The 14,094-nt window shown below is 45.1% G+C and overlaps 1 long non-coding RNA gene across 3 annotated transcripts in view; it reads left to right on the top strand.

Annotated features, from left to right (window-relative positions):
- Positions 1 to 331: 331 nt before the first annotated feature.
- The window catches only part of LOC129383789 (uncharacterized), a 38,618-nt gene continuing 24,855 nt past the window's right edge, over positions 332 to 14,094 (top strand). Inside the window, exons 1-2 of one of the 3 annotated variants that reach the window (XR_008611670.2) lie at positions 332 to 495; positions 6,142 to 6,306. This is a non-coding gene — a long non-coding RNA (uncharacterized lncRNA). Of the gene's footprint in view, positions 496 to 5,846; positions 6,307 to 14,094 lie in introns of those variants that run through there. The other 2 variants (XR_011891310.1, XR_011891309.1) reach the window with 2 other exon arrangements.

Here is a 14,094-nt window from a genome sequence, read left to right on the forward strand (position 1 = left end):
TAATAATCTAATATTAAAGGGACCCTGAAACGATTTTGACGATTTTCTACAAACATACTGAGTCGTTAGAGTAGGTCATTCTGATCATTAATTGACACATCTAAGTGCTCCGCGTAAAGCGTGTAATTTATTACAAGGTTTTAAAACTGCACATCGCTGCCGATCGCAGCGCACTGCTCGGCGGAATTTTAAGCCGCCCCTAGCCATATGCACGAGACGGTCATTAGAGGAAACGCCAGTTCACGGGATTGGCCAGTCGTTTCAGCGGGTGCGAGAGAGAAAATCTGGGGGCGTTTGCGCCTGAAAGTTCTCCCTTTGCCTAGGTACTACGGAGGAGAAGCCGATTTGCTTGTTTCGTATGCGTTTGTCCCTAGGCGCGCATTTTGCCGTGTGTCGGCTGGCGATCCTTCAAATCAATGTCTCCTTTCTTGACGAAGCCGTGCGTGCCGTGCGTCGTGCATAAGTGTTCCTCCTGCGTCTCCTTGGATGTTGCCGGTAGGTTTGTTGCGCTTTTTGGTAACATACGGAACGTGCGACGGGATCAGTGAACCTGTGATATCGAGGGCCAATCGGATAACTTAATGCCACGGCGTAATGCCAAAGCATTACGCCGTGTCCATCATGTGTTGGTTATCGGTGCATACTGCACCCTTCAAGAGATACGCGTGAACATGCATGTCTGCATGTCGAAACACATTTAGCACCCTGTAGCTGGGAAAAGCGAAAGTCGTTATGCAATTTATGGCCGTAGACCACTCTGAAACGTGATGGCGGCCGCAGTGTTCCGACTGGTGTTATAGAAGTGGCGGGGTGCTTTTTTCGTCCCGACGATATAATGGATTTTTACCAGTACTGCGACAGGACGGCATACATCACCGGCAAACGGAGCCCTCACGAGAGCACCTGAGCTTATAATAACGCTCTGTCTAAATGTACATCCGATCCCGGCCACGGCGGCCGCATTTCGATGGGGGCGAAATGCGAAAACACCCGTGTGCTTAGGTTTACGTGCATGTTAAAGAACCCCAGGTGGTCGAAATTTCCTGAGTCCTCCACTACGGCGTGCCTCATAATCAGAAAGTGGTTTTGGCACGTAAAACCCCATAATTTAATTTAAATGTACGTCCGACTTGCCTGCTTTGCTTCCGTTTCGCTAGCTCTGCGGCTCCCGCTTACCGATTTATTGCACATGGTTTTGCTGAAGAACCTTTATTTATATCGAAGGGGACCATTCAAATATTCCATTTAAAAGTCGGAGAGCAGCGTACAAAAAGCGGTGCACGAGCGAAGGTACTGCTCCAGGAGAGCATGCCTGGTCTACACTACATGGCCCCTATTCCTCGCCCGGGAAGAGACGCAAAACATCTTTAATGAGACGAAAGATGGCTCATTAAATCAATAATCCGCCATCACCAACTCGGCACGAGCGCCGCACGGGCGAGAAAGTCTTTCCGACGTACACCCACTTTAGCAGTACATTTCAACTCGACATAGGTGACAGATTTCAAGAAGCACAGGCTGGTACTCTTGGCTCACTATAGCCCAGTACTGCCCGGTACTGCCATTTTTATGAGACACCTGCTGCTATCCCTTGCCACAACTGCGCCTTCACTTCCTTAACAGCGCCAGGACTGATGCTTGGCATCAGTAGCATTCGTGACAGAAAGTGCTTGCTCTTTGGCAACTGATGACTCAATTAATTTGCTACTTTCTTCTGAAATTTGTGCTCATAAGTGCTGCTCTTGTCGTCACTGTCAAACTGATCTCCTTTGTGTGATCCCTTGTAGTTTTTCTGTACCCTTCTCCCTGCACATGCTTGATCACATTTTGTTGCTCTTCCCTGTCGCCATTCCTCTACAGTGGCACTGTCTTTTGCTATATGTGCCTGGCTGTCTATTGCTTATGCCGCATGTTCACTGTAATGATTTCCTTCGCCAGATACGTGAATTATTAATTGCTAAAAAAACTATCTGCAGGGTCTCCTGGAAATACATCCACAGCTGGAAACCAAAATTGTGCTTCATCCCAGACCACAGCTTATCTCCACATCAAAGCCTCATATCACCATTACATCTCCAGTCTCACTCACGTTCACTCTGGAAAAAAAAAAAGAACAGTTGCTGCACTTCACTAGGCAAGAATCCATCTCATCGTTTTCTCCTGGGGGGGGGGGGGGGCAGGGGGGGGGGTATTCTGTAAGAGTACACCTAGTGGGCTGTCCATTTCGGCCACTGCCGATTGGATTCAGCTGTGAGAGGAGGAGACGAGCAGCCCTAGCCAATCAGTAGCGGCCGAAATGGACAGTCCACTAGGTGGGCTCTTACAAAATACTCCTCCCCACCCCCCTGCTCACCACATCTTGCCTGCTGCTTTCTCTTATCATGTATGACTTTGCACATACTTTTCGTTCATGTTCTCCTTTCTGCTTTGGCACTACACCTATGCTTTTTTTTTTTTTTTGTTCAAGCAATAGCTCTTAATTGCCATTGCTATTTTCTTGGCCTTCGCGTATTCTATTACAGTCACTAGCATCATACTTACTAATCAGTGCGGAAACAATGGAAGACACACGGAAGGGCACTGGACGAGTGCTGTCTAATAACTGAAATTTATTGAACACTAGCATCAAATGTCTCTTACCTTTGGTTGCTCCATATAACTTGCTAGAAATGCAATAGAAATTTTCATCATAGGGCATTCAGTCTTGGAGCATACTGAAATTATAGCTATTTGCTTTGTGATGAAGTATTGCTTTAGTAAAAAACAACTAATTAACTTGGAAAGTTGTTTCCAAAGGCTACATCCTTTGCATGTCCAAATGTCCACACCTTGCAAGTTCCTAAAGAACTTCACAGCTTCAAAGGCTTTTGCTTCATAATTTTGCAGCTTAATTTAGCATTTTACCCCCGTTGTTCATCTCATTATTGTGGTTGTTGTGTGACAGTACCGAACTTAGACCTTAGCATGAAGCAATGCTTAAAAACCGTTGTGCTCTTACACGCTTTATCAAATCACTGCTTTGTTTTAATGTTACTGGTGCTGTGGCTTTGGTGTTGGCTGCTAAGCCCAAGGCCGTGCGATCAAATCCAAGCCCTTGCGGCCACATTTCGATCGGGGCAAAGTGCAAAAAATGCTGTGCGCCTTGCATTGGGTGCATGTTAAACCCAGGTAGTCAGAATTAATCCAGAGTTTCTCATTATTGCATCCCTCATCATCATTTAGTGATTTTGGCATGTAAAACCACTGAACTTAATTTTTAAGTATTGTCTTTGCCAAGTACAAATCTAGATTTTGGATGTCACTGCAAATGTAATCAATACACAAATTTAAATACTTTGTCATCTAAAGAAAAATGGGACACTATAAAATGCAGTAATCACCATTATGTGCCTTGCAGCCAGAACAATATCAGCACGCTAGGAAGCACCATCGCCATTGCCTGTTGCTTGACGACTCCATTACACCTCGTCACAGTCAAACAGAACAGCTTTCACCTCCAACTTTTGTCCACTCTCCTTTGCCTGTTGTCTAATCATCTCGCCAAATTCTATGGTTGCTATCCTGTTCTCCAGCTGTGAATCGTGGTTGAACCACTTCAAACGTCTGTCGACTTGTTTATCTGACACAGTGAAGTAAAAGTGTACTTACTCACTGTGAAGTAAAAATGCACTGCAGTGATGTTGCAGTGATACTGTTGCCAGAATAACCTACTTTTCATGAAACCAGAGTAGTAGTCAGAAGACTGGCATTTATGCCAGCTGCATTGCCAAGCTCCTGCACAAGAGCAGAGCTTAGCATCTGAGCATTCGCATCATTCTGAGTATTCTTGCATATCATTTTCGCTCGTTAAACCTTGCTACAAGACATTAATTTTCAGCAGCCAAGCCTGACAGCTTTGGTCAATCTTTCGTGCTCTGAGCTGGTTTGATGCAATACTTTTAACGGAATTTCTTTATTCCCGTTTGTTATGTGGTCAGTGACAGGATATTTTTTTATGCAAGAATGTTAAATGGTTCCTTCAGTGAAAAAGCCGGCAGCACCTGTAGCAGCAAAACGGTGCCTAATTTCCCGTTGACTGTGACGCCATGTGAGCACTCGAGGCGCGCTCATGACACTAGCTTGCACTTGCTGGCTCGTGTCTCAGCAGAGGAAAGCGAGTGAAGGGGAACATCTGCTGCTGCGCTACTTCGCGAGGGGAGAGTGCATTGCTACGACAAAACATCACCTTCCCTCTCGCAAGCCTGTGTTACCACCTGTTCCTTGTCTACTCAAGCTCTTGTGTGTGTTCTAACTGCGCCTCGGTGAGGCTAAATCAATATGTACCAAGCGTCTTAACGTGTCCGCTTGCCCGCGAGGAGTTCATAACTCAGACTGCTCAGTGGCGTTCAGTTGGATATTAAAGTATTCACAACTCATAAGAAGTGCTTAGGTATCCTTGGATTTTCTTCGTACTTAATGCACAAACTTCGAAGTCATTTTTCCTGGTGAAATTAGTTAAATATCATCGTCCTTTGTCTGCTGTCCGGCCTTTGTGTGAGCCTTATACATCTTCGCAGCCACTCCTGTCATGCACAGTAATTTGTGTACTTGTGCTTGTATCTTCCATGGCATATGATTAATTAATGCATTTTATTTGCATGATCCAACTAAACATGATCTCAAAAAGCTTCACTTGAGTGCTCACTTGTCCCTGTGGCTACATTGTGTGGATGTACTATCAGCGTCAAATGAAACGCAAACAGCAGAGTGCATGCCTGTAGCATCACTGAATGTATAGTGCACACACTTGGCCAATCATCACCCTCACAGGCATGCACATCTGGTTTCACAACACTGTGCAATGATGCCCTATACTGAGATATTTTTCTTTCTGTTTTGCTTCTTGCTTTCTTAGATTTTTGTTTTTTTTTGCTTTGAAATAAAAGGAAAGCATAACAGAAAGAAAATTTGACTGCATTCAATGTGTTAGAAAACGTTCACTTCAATATTTTTTTCTCACACTTCAATCAAAAGCAGTGTGGCAACACTGAGTCTTGATGAAATGAATTGGCACCCTCGGAAACTGTTCCCACTGGTAATCGAAGCTGATCTTGAAGGCCATGCTTTTGTCTACTGCAAAAACTGGAACTGATTTCAGGAGCTGGGAAATACGTTATGGCCCTCATTCATTGTTTTGCTTTTGCATCTTGGCAGTTTGCTGCTGCTATTTATAGCACAAGTGAAGGAATTGTAGCACAAGTAACACTGACACCTGTGCTGCCCTTTTTGGTGCCAGAGTGTGTGAAGGAAGGCTGCTATCTGGTCTTGAAATCCATCGAAGCAGCCTTATTCCCAGACATCACACAGCCTTGCCAAAATGGCGGTTGGCACGAAGGGTCTAGAGGCAGCGACTTGAAATAGAATTTTCGACTTACCATACCAGAAATGGTTTTATTTCCAACAAACTTACTTTGTTGGGTGTCCTCCAGGCGAAAAGCTGCAACATACAGCTTTAATGTGCCTGAAGGCCCTCGCATGGCAGCAGTAAGTCTCCTATCGGCAAACGTATAACATACGAAACACTAATCTATTAGGATATACATTTACAATGTAGCAAAAGAAATGTGTGAAATCTAAAGAAACATTCATCTTTTCAGATAATTATATAGTATTTATAAAATAAATTCTTCTTAATGCACAACAAAGCTAAGATGCATATTATATGTATTATACATCCCAAAGGATCACATTTCAAAAATAAGAAAAAACAACATGTCTAGCATGTACACTCGCCCACAAAATGTTACAGGGTGCGCAAGCGTGTGGCAAAACTACCTTTCTTCCCTTCTAGCTGTGCACCCATGGTATCGAGTTTGCACGCATGCGCGTCCCTCTGAGACTGCAAGCGTGCATGTTTCTGCACTTCCTCCTTGTGCGCCGGTGATATCCGAATGTAGCCGTGAAGTGCCCCTCTTGCGATGGGCGCGAAACTATGTGAAGCCTGAGCTTGCACGTGCCGCTGTGGCTGCTTTTTGTCGAGTCACGAGCGCCAACGCATACGGCCCAGTGGCGAACCCAGCAAGTAATTTTTTTTTAATGAGCTGCACCATTTTGTGTCCAATCTTTGTTGTTTCTTTTTATGAATGGGGCATTCTCCCACAGAAGAGCATGTCAGAAAATGCCCCCTATAGAAGGAGACAGTGTCAACTCCCATTGAAGACCAGCAGTTAGGACACATGGACCTGTGACAGAAAAGCTGCCGGATGGATCTGGGACAGCGACGCTGGCCTGTACTTTCCTATCGTCTCCATTATCCATGGCAACCTGGTATGAAGAGCATGCGTTGGCCATTTATGCTTGAACTACTTTTTCCTGGAAACAGTTAACAAAATGTTTTGCATGGAACAAAGAAGGTATGTTCACCTTCGCAAGTAGTGGCTCATAGGGAAGGCTGGCACATTGGCTGGAGGGATCAAGGTTGGACATGTTGATCTCGACTGCACTTTTAACTCGAAGTCTATGGCAGCCTGAAAGCAAGAGTGCTTATGCTAATTTTCTGTTTGCCCTACGACATAGAATACACTGCCTACTTAAAGTACTCGGTAAAGCTGTTGAACAAGTTCAACTTAGGAGGAATTGTAGAAGCCCGGTAACCTGGGAAAGTTGGTATGATTTCACTGAGAGGGAAAATTAATTTGGACCCATTCAAATGTGAACTACTGGAGGCACCAGCACCTAAGCCAGAGAACCAGGGGTAGAGAGGCTGGCCAAGACTGCTTTCATCAAAACTCGTAGTAACATGATGGGAAGACGTCTGCCAGCCAATAACCGCTTCAACTAAAACTGTGCAGCATAATGTGGACAAAGCAAGACATAAAAGCTATAGAGACAAGCCCACGATAAGTATGCTCATCCCTGTAATGTTGTTTTCCTTTTTCGACGATGCATGGCACAGTTTTACTTCAAGCTCATGTTTACAAAATGGCCTCATACTATGTTTTATTGTGGAGTAACTGTTTATTCCATCACATAGTCAGCGAGATCATTACAACAGTCAAGTGAAACGTTTACCTCTGCAAGCAGCAACAAGCTTTCAGCACAAGCTTGCATGGGCTGTGAATATGCACAGAGTAAGTGTACGACATGGCTTGTTGTGTCAGGTGCACTGTCACATTGGCCAACTGTATGAGGAAGCTGGGAGATTCCAAGCTTGAGAGTATTAGTTATAGTAATGGAAAGAATGTCGTATAGCAATAATTCATTACAATTAAACCTTGTTATATGAAACAATTATAAATAGAATTACTGCTTAAATAACAGGTGGTGAATCACCAAGAGAATTACATGTATATGAAACTTCATACATCAAACTTGCTCAGACATTAAATGGATATATTGAACTCCGTAGCATTGGACATTGGGACACATATTAAAGGCTTCACTGCAGTACATCGGCAGATCCTGGTGGCGCAAATAGGACCTACAAATTCTGCATGGGCTAAAGGGTAGAAAGCACTGCTCTGAATGTATCTATGTAGTCAAACGCCTTTTTAACAAAGTGCTCGCACCTTCAAAATCCTTCGCTATGCCGGTCACTTTGTTTTAAAGGTTGCGCAGCTCACTGCTCACAATAGCTAAGCACTTTCAACAAAAGAAAATCTTTAACAAGAATTCAAGAGACACTTAATGAAATAGACCGCTAAATTTTCTCTGCAAAATATCCCTGACAGCACGTTCTACTGTAGCCACCCTATGCTCCATTGAGGTTCCCAGCTTGCTCTCCAACCAAATGCAGGAACCATGCAAAGCAAAGCCCCTGATTGTCTAGTGCCCCTAAGCCTCCCTTGCTGCAAAATTTTTGGTCGCCTTCGTTGACATTCGCGGCCTATCCATGCATTCGTCAGCCGTTGATCCATCACAACAAGTAGCATACGAGGTGAGTGAATCCTGGAGCAGGGCAACAGAACTAGTAATATCAGCACGCTCTTCAAATACACTGCTGTTAGCGCTAGCGCACAGCTTACCCTGGTGACATCTTCGCGGGGCAGTGGCGGCACTGGTGCGGAATTCGTTTTATAAACGTAAATCAGCCGCCAGGGACGCATAAGTTTCTTTGTTTTACAGGCAAATTAATTGTGGTCTTCATTGTAGAGCTGTTCAACTGTAATCTAGTGCTTATGCTGACGCTACTTGCTGCATGCAGCGGTTCGTTTTCCTCACATGATAGTGTGCGACGCTGTTGTATCTCAGCTTTCGGACTTTAAAACCAGCAAGCATCTAAAATGTGCTGCATAATAGACAGGTTTAGTTTAGCGTACGCTATAAAATAGTGGGTCATCACTGCGCATGCGTAGAACGCTAAACGACCCATTGCGTATAGCGTACGCGCACTATTTCTCAGATTTAGCATTAGTGTCTTTGCGTGGCTTGCGGAATTTGCGTGAAACATGGCGGCGGCCTCGGCTGCCAGCTTCGAATTGAATTTGGCGTTGCTTTTGTAAAATGGACTTCGTTCTTTGCAACTGACTGTGTAAATGATAACCTTGTAAATGATAACTGTGATAACCTTGTGGTGTTTTCGAGATCGCTTCTCGTTTCGAGTGAGTTGAAATCTAACGAAAGAAACATCCGACATGTTAGCACCACCTATAGCTACAGTCGGGAGATAGCCGCAATGACGGCACATGGCCTCTAAGATCTGAACATCTCACAGGCCAACTCAACCTAAAGAAATGTGCTGCTTAGCATACGCTATATATACTTTAGCGTATAGCATACGCTATAGTTGCGTATGCTAAATTAAAACTGTAATGTCAGACCCATAAGTTAGCTTCATCCCAATACAGTGGTGTTACGCATTCAACCATGCACTTAGCATTGTGATGAAGTATACCAACAGTGGGAAGGGGTCACAAACACTGGACATAGCAAGGTTACGCAGTCAAGCATACCATAGCGCTGAAGCATACTGAAAGTGGAAAAAGATAAAATTACATGCAGAGTATCCTGTGGGAGTTATCTAAATGATGCATAAGCATTTGCGACTGATCACCTACTGTTTTGTCGTCATATGCTGCTGCGTTTCATATAATTGCGAGAAACGCCACGAAAAAAATCATGAAATGGAGAAGCGCATTTGCAACACCAAAATTTTAAACTGAGACCAGCATGAGTATGAAGCAGAGGCCAGTAGTAGCACTGTTCACTCCTTTTATATCATGGTGCATTTGGATGATGTTGCTGCTTCATGGAAGATGAGCATTGGCCAATGCGTGCTGTTCTACGTGACGTAATTGAACAGTGTCACGTTAGGTAGACGTCATACGTAGATGTGGTCAATGATGCTGCCTCCTCTCGATGCAAACCATTATCAACTGTACATCAGCGGCCGCTGCTTATGGCATGGCTGCGCAGGCCCGATCTTACAATTCGCTCGCTCATGCGGGCCTTATCTTGAAAGCAATCATCTTACGTGACGGACGGGTTTCCTCATTGGGTAAGCATAGAAACCTTTACGCATTTTGTTTTAAAGTGAAGCTTTCTTTGTCTCTTCCTTTGACTTTCCCACTCCAGCTGCTGCTGTGGACTGCTGCTGATGTCACACACACCACGTCGGGGGGGAGGGGGGGTGTTCAGAGTGTGTATATACATGACAGGCACAAGTAAGAGAGGAAAGGAGATGGGAGAAGCTTGTTTTCACCCCACCGCATCGAATGTGCACAATGCCCTCTGGAGCTCCCTGGCCGTTGTCACATTAGCCACCTGACAGCTGCAATTATCCGTGACTCCCCTCAGAAGCACTGAAGAAACTGCAGCGCTTATGTGTGAGGCGAGAGGGGACACAGATAGAACTGTAGAGAGAAGAAGAGGGAGGAGAAGTGGCAGTTCCCATATAAGATGGGGGAAGTGACATGAGAAGGCAAGGAAACTCCACTAACATACAACAGCAGTTGCGGTGTGCTTATGTTCAAGGCACAATACAATACGTTGCTGCTATTTCTGAAAAAATAAACACAATGAAAATATGTCAAGCGGGCAATTCACACAGGGCATGCAGAAGCAGAGCCGCATTAATTAAAGCACACTGCAGCGTCCAGGAAACACTACAGAAGTGGTTGACCGTCAAATCAACACTTCTGTGCCCGCTGCATTAGCTCTGCTGCTATGGCATTGCGAGAGGTCATGGATTTGATCCCAATCGCGGGAGCCACATTTCGACGGGGGCGAAATAGAAAACCCATGTGCACTTAGATTTTGGGACACATAAAAGAACATCACGGTGTCAAAATTAATCTGGAGTCTGCCACTATGCCGTGCTTCATAATCTGAGTGTCGTTTTGGCACGTACAGCCCCATAATCCAATTCAAGTTTAAAACTTCTGCCATAACGCGATGTGCCATATGAGGAAATGACAACACTCAACCCTCTCGGGTTATAAGATATGGCCCACAACAATGCCTCATGCAAACACCTCTCCCTGTGTGTTCCGCCTATTACGCAGACAAACAGCAGTGGTGCCCACAAGGTAACGTTTAACATCAATTCGCCAATCTCGTGTTAGCCTAAACGTTGAAGAAATTAAGCTTTAGCCGTCAACACTGCTAATTATCGTCAATCAGAGCATCCAGCATGGAGAGCTTCACTTACATCAATTCCCACAGGGTGTGGGATCTGCATAATTTTTCCCTTATTCCTAATTTTTGTGTGCATAGCATGAACAGGAAGATGTTCCAATGAGCTCAGTTTTGAAAATATAGTAATATGTGCAATCTCCGGTTATGGTAAAAGCACCGAAACCCTTAAGGAGTGTACAGGCAGGGATTTAGAGCTATTTCCGGCAGGGTTGTAGTGATTTGGGCCCTTGCTTCGCCCATCTTGCAAGCTCCATATACGAGACTGCAACACAGCCTTGCACATGTTCCCGACTATACATGCGCACATGTGCCATCATCTGTCACAGTATGAGCACCGAGACATCTAATAACTCACATGACACCCATTCAAAGCTGGTTCTGACGTTGCTGCAGTGATGGACCGCAATACATTACAGAAGCTCCAGTGCATAACACAACTGCATTGCGGTGAAGCTCAGTCTAGGGCATTGGCATTGAAACTTGTTTAAGAAATCACATTTCCTCAAGCCACAACCAGCATGCGTATTTGTGCTCTTAAACTGCACAAGGGCCATCCATATGCCGACATGTCGGAATGTTAAGTCAGGTGTAGTTCTGACCAGAATGCACATATTGTTTGGCATATCTAGAAAGTGTTCCTAAAGTCACCTCTGCCACATTACAGTTGAGTTAAGCAGGGAAGCTTATAGCCCCGTTTACATGAATGCGACAGTGGCGCATCGCATTTCCCAGCGCATTTGGGAAAGGCGATGCGACGCCGTTTACATGTAGCGCATTAACTCTCGCGAAAACGAAGCGCCACAAGGTGTCGCATAAGGGAAGTGCAGCCGACTTCCGGTCTAACTGGTATATCCGGTAGTGGGCGGAGTGCACGTTGGTGGCTGAGTGCCGAGAAATAGACAGTTTTGGTTTAGCGTACGCAACTTATAGCGTACACTATACGCTATAGTGTAGCGTACGATAAGCAGCGCACGTTTTTTACAGTTTCAGTTGACCAGCGAGATCTTCGGATCTCAGAGGCCATATGCCGTCGTTGTGGCTATTTCCCGGCTCTAGAGATAGGTAGCGCTGACATCTCGAATGTTTCTTTCGTTATGCTTCGACCCGTTCGAAACGAGCTGCGATCTCGAAAACACTACAAGGTTAGCCATAATACTCTGTCGTCGAAGCGGCCTGAGACTAAGCGAAAGCCGTTTACACAATCATTTGCTGCGAACGAAGTGCATTTTACAAAAGCAACGCCAAATTCAATTCGAAGCGGGCAGCCGGGACCGCCGCCATGTTGGTGGCCAATTCCTTCCCATCATTCCTAATGCGACGATCCTGCGTTTACATGCTCCGCGAGAGTCGACTCGCGCCCGTAAATCTACCCTCGCCTGGCGCACTAATGCGATGCGCCTTCCTAGCGCATTACTGCTGTTTACATGAATGTGATGCGCTATAAATGCAATGCGACGTTGTCGCATTCATGTAAACGCGGCTTATGCAATGTATTGCACTAAAGCATATTAAAAGCGAAAAATTGCAATTTCATTGCTGTGGTGATTTAAGCCCCTTGTTTGGGGGGCCATGACCGTGCCCCTCTGGAGGGCACAAAGGAGCGAGGAATCATGGTTGGAGGGCATGACACAAACCCTGGCGATGGAGAAACAGCTTTGATGACCTGCTCTACCGAAACTGCACTGCTTGTTCAGCAGGTGTTAATCAAGAAGCTAGAAAAATGAAACCTAGTAGTCCGGATATTTACGGACTACAGCAAGGCTTTTCACAGTCCGCAACACAAGATTCTATTAACAGAGTTGACTGCCAATGGTGTACATGGAACGACATATTTTGTTGTGTTCGTATCTGCTTGATTGCAGGCAATGCGTTGTCATTGGAAATAGTATTTCCTCGGACGGCAATATTGTTAGGTGTCCCACAGGGCAGCATTTTAGGTCCCCTTCGACATTTACGTTAATGACATGATAGACATACGGGGGAGTCCCCTTGGCGTGCAAAAAGCGAATTGCGGAACAAATCTCGTACTTGGCGCGATCAACAATGGGAACCTCCATATCGGACGGCTGCTGAGCCAAGAATGAGCGGTGCAGCGAAGCAAAGTGCGGCTGGGGGGAATGGAGAGTGGGGGAACAGCCGCCTGCATGAGTGTTGCCGGATTTCACCTCGCACCTTCCCGTGCAGCTGGAGCTCTTTGGGAACCTTATTGCTCGATGAACCCTTGCAGAAAGCGAGGCAACAACCATTCTATATGTGGATGATACCAGCCTGTTTGTCTCTGGTCTGGAGGCTTGCGATGTCATTCCTAAAGCGAACGCACTCCTTTCCACTTCATTGGGATGGTCCAGCCACAACGGCCTTAAAAATATTATTTCTTTCCAGAACAGTTGAAATTACAAATTTACCAGGCACTATTTGCGTCTCATATTAACTACTGCATGCATGTGTGGGGCACCACTGTGAACACTAACACAAGCTTTTTCTTCAGAAACGTGCACGTCGGAATTATTGCTAACGTTCCATACCTCCACACAACATCACCACTTTTCACCAAATTTAACGCGATTTCAAACTGCCAGATCTGTATGGCTTTCCTTTACTCTATTCATATTTTTTTCCTCTAACAAAGTCTCTTCACTTGTACAATCACTGTCGGGACTACAGCCAGGATAGATGGCTCGTGCCAAAAACGCTAACAATTTATCTAATGCAATCGCTAACCTGTAATGTTCCTTTACTTCTTAATAAGTATGAAAACCAAGGCATTATTAATGTTCATGTATTTATCCGGAAAGAAACGCGAAATATTTTTTGGTCTACAATCATTCATTACATGATGCCTGCGCGTGGGAACAAATGTATGGATATCCATAACTGGGAGTTACTAATGCGCTGTTCTTTCTCTCTCTCTCTCTCTCTATAATATATATATATATACATATATATTTTGATGGGCTCAGACACTGAACCAGTGTTTACAGTCCTCTTCTCTGAAGAAGGACAAGAAGCCCCCGGAAAGGCTGGTGACGGTCATCGGAGACGTTGATCTTCTCAACGATGTCAGGCATGTGTTGAACAAAGGTCCGAAATTCAGCCACGAGCCACGGATAGAAGCACATGAGTTCCTAGCGCTTAATAGGCGCATAGCAGGAAAGGCGTTGGAAGAAAACCGTGAAAGATGCCTTCTGGATGGTGTGGATACGCTTATAAGATCTACGACCAGCACTAACACGTTGACTAGCAAAGATTCTATGGGAAAAGTCGTGTCGTATTTCAGGAAGAATAGACTCCGGCTTCTTCAAGCTGACAAGGATGGTGGGTTTGTGGTGCTCACCGAGGAAGAGATTCAAAAAAGAGCCGGCGAAGCAATTGCAAAGAACTTCATCCCTCTGAAAGCTAGTGCGACGCGAGTGAGAGGCAAGGCGGCTGCGATGTGCAAAGAATTAGATCTGAGCACGCTGGCCAATGACATTGGTAACA

Source organism: Dermacentor andersoni, unplaced genomic scaffold (genome assembly GCF_023375885.2).
Source record: "Dermacentor andersoni unplaced genomic scaffold, qqDerAnde1_hic_scaffold ctg00000039.1, whole genome shotgun sequence".
Classification (NCBI taxonomy): domain Eukaryota; kingdom Metazoa; phylum Arthropoda; class Arachnida; order Ixodida; family Ixodidae; genus Dermacentor; species Dermacentor andersoni.